Raw genomic sequence first — 6,000 nt, forward strand, 5'->3', positions numbered from 1 at the left:
TTCATCTTTCCTTCCATTTTTTGTTCTTTTCTGGATATCATTACTGCCCTGCCCTAGGGATACATTTTATGTAATCTCCCAGCAGAAATCTGATCCTTATATAGTACTTATGGATTCTGAGAATATTATCCCAATTGCCACTAACATCGCCAAGTTAGTACCCAGTGGCTGGCTACTCTAGGAATAGAATGATTAGAGTTCATGAGCCCACATTATCTTATTCCCTTACAATGATTATCAAATGACAAAAATTAGTCAGCCAGACTTAACTATTTTAAAGAAATATTTACTGAAGTAAATATTATAAAAGTACAATCCCCTCACTCCTACCCTGGCCCCAATTTGTGACAGTTCTGCTAAGTAAACATAGAATTTGGGGAAGAAAAGGTCAATCTTTGGAGAGCCAATGTAGCAAAACAGTGGTGACCACATCCTTTTCCTTTTTGGTTAAAGTGGTGTTTTTTATTTATTTTTTGAGGGGAGAGGGATTTGTTTTAATTTTTTGGTTTGCTTGTTTTTTCGTTTGTTGGTTGGTGAAAGTTGGCTGTTTTTGCTAGTTCTCTCTCAAACTATCTTTCTTATATGTATCCTGTTTGTCTTTGGCTGTTAAAAGAAAATTTCTAAGATTCAAATAAAAAATGTCTATGTCATCTAATATGCTAAAGTTTAGTTGAGGAGATCAAGGGATGGAAAGGAAGGAAAAGAGAAATGAGACTAAGGTCTGGGCTATTCTCTATCTCTGCAACCATATCCCAGTGATTCCCTCTCAAAGGCATAGCAGGAAAACTTCCAAACTAAATATTCAGATGATGGCATTATTCATTCTAAACTAGTGTTTTATAAAAAATCCCACAGACCATATTTTTCAAGACCCTTAAACAAATTTTATGTGGCACCTAGTTAAAATTCCTTTGATTGATTAACTAAATCAACAAAATGCCCATTTTGGGGGTTTGTTTGTTTGTTTTCACAATAGGGCACACATTATTATTTCACCACAGAACTGCTCTTACCTGATACAGGTATCAGGGATAAGTTGGCTGGGGTTATTCTTTGGAAGCCTCAATTGATCCCCATACTTATATTTAAGCCCCACATTATACCATATACATTCTTAGATGATTCAAGATGCAGGATTATATAGTTTAAAGATAAGCAAGAGCTGATTTCACTGCCACTCCCCACCATATCTCTTTATTGAGGTGAAGGAAAAAAAAAAAGAACTAGTTCTAGTGTCAGTGGAAATATAGCTACTAGAAAAAAAAGGATATATACCAAAAGTTGATTCTTTCTCCTCATAGCAACCTGGGTATGTGAAAGGAAGATAAAATTTGCACCATCGACTTAGTCTCCTGGTGACCTCATCTTCACTTGTCAGTTCATGCCTCTGGGAGTTAGCCCTAGGATCACAAACAATTTCTAAGTCTTAATAATATAGCAAGTAGAAAGCTGAGTGACTAATATTAAGGTGAAAAATCTTCTATATTTATGTATGTCTTCATATATTTGTCTATTTAAAGGCTTTATTAGCACAATTGAAAAGGAGATGACTTTTTTTTTTCCCCTTTCAATCTCAGTTCAAAGGGAAAAAACAAACCCTGGAAATATAAATAATTCTTTAGCACTACCTTGAAAGAAGTGTGATTTTTTAAGTGCCAGGTGTCCTAATTCAGAATGAAGAAGAAAATGATTCTCTTTGGACAGTAAACAGCACTGACATATATAATCATTTCCACTTCAACTCCTTTCTATGTATTGGGAGCAGGGAGGAAGGGGAAGATCTGGATATGTGATTTCATGTGTGGGAAAACTCTCAGGATAAAAACTTTCTCTGTCAATATGGATAAGCAAGTGTTCTCTGAGATATACTCTTTAAAATGTTCCTGGAATAGTAGAAGGTTTAGTGATATATCTAGAATCACACTGTTAAAATGTGTCACTCGAAAATTTTGAACCCTGGTATTGTCAATACTCTGTTCACCCTATTCAATATTCCATGTTATACCCATGACTATATATATATATATATATATATATATATATATTCATAAACATGTTTTTTTCCTAGACATTGTTTTAATTTTATATCATTTTTAATGTTTGGATTTTTCCCATCAATAACAAATGCAATATCCATTGAGTTTTTACACACATTTCTCATTTTTTGGTCTCCGATAAAAAGTTGATTATCCCCAACAAGCCCTTATGTAAATAAATGTGTTTATATGTATATTTATAGATTCATGTCTATTTATCTATGTCTTCATACATATTCAGCTTAGTCTGGATTATAGTACTCAGAATGTTACATTTTTTGTATATTAGATCTGAAGCAATGAAAATAATAATCAAATAAAAATATCTTACATCTGTCTCCTTATCTCCATTTATATGACCTATCATCCTACTTTAGACCATTATTATTTCTTTCAGAATTATTAGAGCAATTTCTTCATTGATTCCCTTAGTTCCTATTTTTTTCTTTTCTAAACTATCATCCACACTGGGGCAAAGTTAATATATTTAAAGCATACATCTAAATATGTGAGTCTCTTATTCAAAAAGTTTCAGTCTTTTCTCTCTAGGAAAAAATTAAAGAACTATTCACACATTCTATGTTACAGTTAAACTGATTTAGATCCTCATATGAAATATTCAATCTGACTCCATCTCTTTGCACACTTCTTTCCCATGTTTGGACTTCTTTTCCTTTTTATATTTCTTTCTTGTGTTAGATTTCATATTTCTTCAAGGTTCCTTGAAAGATATTATCTCTGAGTTGAGGTTCTTCTTCATTTCATTCATTTTAACCTTCCTCAATTACTTTATATGTAGCTTACATCTACTTACTTGTGTACCTATTGCTCCCTCTCCCACCACCTCAAGAATTAGAGCAGGCTGTTTCAATTTTGGTTTTTATCCCTAATACCTAATAGAGAACCTGTATATAATAGGTGCCTGCTAAATATTGATTAAATGAATAAAAATCTGGTGTTTATTACCTATGAGGTTATTGGAAAACTGCATATTAAATATGTAAGAACTATTAAAGGCAATGGGATCACATGACAGAAAACAAGAAGCTGAACACCTCATTAGAGTATGGTAGGTAGATTGTATAATGTAAATTTTGCTGAGAGGCCAAGTCAAAAATGCGTGTAGCATACATATGCACAGAAAATTTTAAATCTCAATTTTCTAAACAAACTATGACATTTACTAAGTCATATGATTTTTTTTTTCTTTTCCAGGTAAATGATTTTTAGGTTGGAAGATTTTTCATCTTTCTAGATTATAATTTTCCCATTCCCTCTATTTTTCCCTCTAAATTTACCAATGAGTGAATCAATGTTTAGTTGTATACCACTCAGGGGCAGCTTATCACAACTAAACAGGTCCAAGAAAAACATAATGTCCAGTTCTGGAATCAGTCCTTCACATACTCTCTCTCTTCCTGCTAACTCCACCAGCTCTGTGTTTTTCCAGGAAAATTCTTGGGAAATATTGAAAAAGGACTGGTTTATAATTTGTGAATTTGGAGGCATTTATGATAATATTTAAAGATTAGCTCTTTACCACCAAAAACAACAAAAAAAGGTGTCAATTTAAGAAATTTAATCTTGTGTATAAAAATGTAGATTATGCAAAAAAAAAGTAGTGGAGAACTAACAAATCACTGCAGGGTATAAATATGTATCATCTTTTGAAAACCCATGTTTTCAAGCTTTTTCTCATCTTCAGTAATTTTATATACAGGTATTTCTATATACCTGTATCTATATCACCCTCCATAAAAGTATCATATAAAACTACTAAGGGTGTATATACCTGTATCTGTATCTATTTGTATATCTATTTATCTAGATATAAAAACCAGATTCTCCTAAATGCTCACAGTTTCCAGTCTTTTTTCTCTCCCTCCTCCTCAGAGATTATCCTGAAGCATATATAAAACCATGAATAACTCTACCATTTGGCTCAATTACCAATTCTGCCCCTTGTTCAGGTGCACAATATCCTATCAGATAGATTTCTCTCTGCAATTATAGTAACACAAAAAATGTTGCAGGTTAGATGAAAGTCAGGTTAGGCTTAATAAGATATGATTTGATAACTAGAATTAGACATTATGGCTCATCTCTAGATTTACAGACAACAAATCTCCATATTTCAAATGCAGACTTTAAAATATTTTATATTATAAACTGAACTGCTAGCAGAATATTATCACAGAATGAATTATTGCTTACAATCACATGAGTATAGTAGACTGAAAGCAACTTAAGAACAATTTTTGAATGGAAGCTGCAATCTCAAATACTCCAAATTTCTGTGATATATAGGGGGAGGGGAGCTTTCAGAATATAGTGCCAAGGACTGTGAAAATAATGTCATATTAAAATACAATGAAGCCTACATCACATCTGTGGTTTACCAGAGATACTTATTTGCATCCCAATATTCTTAATCGAATACAAAAAGCAATTATTTTATCAATCTGTGCAATAGTCCATAAAATATTGAATATTAAAGAGTAAATAGGATTTAATATTTTTATCTGATTTTCCATTAAAAAGATAAAAACAATGAGATGATGAGCACAATAATAATAACATTCATTCACATAAGAACAAAAAAAGTGAGAAATAATTCATTTGGACTCCTACTCTATGCCAATTAGTATTAATCAATTTGATAGAATCATATTAAAGTTCTATATACAAGGCCCTAGAGTTGGGAGCTATAGGTTCTAAGTGCATTTGCTTAATTATAAGAAGTTAACTAAAGGCCTTCTACCCTTGTTTTTCCTTGTCATATTGGCCAAGGCCAGCATGGCAGAAGTGACAAGTACTGGAAAATCCTCCAAAATATTTTTCTACCGCCCTTGTCCAACAGAAGCAGGTGACTATCTTATAACTAGTTAGGCCATTGACTGTGGTAGCTTCTATCATTTCCTCTTGCCCAATCTAAGGAGAAGCCTGTCCATTTTATGAGAAAATATTCCTTTCTTCACCCAACTTGTTGACATATTATTTTTCTTATTATGGCTCATACATCACATGTCTAATCAGTGGAATTATTCTGTTTTTGGCATAGCTACTTTTGAATGACTTGACTTTTTGCCCTATAAAAATAGGGTCCTGGAAGGAGGAGACCTTTCAGATCATGAAGAAGATCTGGGGTCCACTTCATTAAAGGGAATCATGGACCTTTAATAAAGTGCGATTAGTTCAGAGCTCTGTCTTGGTAATTTTGTTGTAGGAGGGATAGTTTTAATCTTCACAACAGCTACTTCCTTGTCATTTCCAAATAATGCTGTTTCCATCTTGCTTGACCTCCACCATAATTTAGACTCTGTTCTGAGACTTTGGATTCTGATAATTGAGCTTTAACCTTAACCAAAGCTATATGCTAGGAGGTGACTTTCCCATAATTCCCAAGCCATCATCTTCACGTGTTGGCTCCTTTTTATGTGTTGTTTTCCCCGTAGAAGATAAACTTCATAGGTTTAAAAACAGTCTTGTTTTCATTTATTTGTAAAACTAGTATTTAGGATATTAGTTGGCATAGAATAAGTTTGTAATAAATTTGTTTTCATGTATTCCTTCAAAGGTCTCCAAGTAAAAGCCAAATCAATGTGGAAGTTTTTATTTAATTAAAAACACTAATAGACTCAAACTTACAAATTCAAATCTTTGTTGTGGAATTTGAATTACTCTTTGTTTATTTGTAATGTGAATACACTTGTGAATATGAGACGGCATCCTACTAAATAAAAAGTTAACATATGATAGTTTCTTGGAAATATAGGACATAATCCTGGCAAGAAATCCCAAGGAGGCATGCTTGGTGGCAAAACATGATGGAAATTGTCAAGTCTGATCAAGATATTCAAACATCAATTCTATAGACAGTGACACACTCCTGCCCAATTCTTTTGAAGGTGACCATAAGGTAAATTATCCCAGAGTATTGTCTCTGGTTATGGCCATCTGATTC

Source organism: Sarcophilus harrisii, chromosome 6, assembly GCF_902635505.1.
Source record: "Sarcophilus harrisii chromosome 6, mSarHar1.11, whole genome shotgun sequence".
Taxonomy (NCBI): Eukaryota; Metazoa; Chordata; class Mammalia; order Dasyuromorphia; family Dasyuridae; genus Sarcophilus; species Sarcophilus harrisii.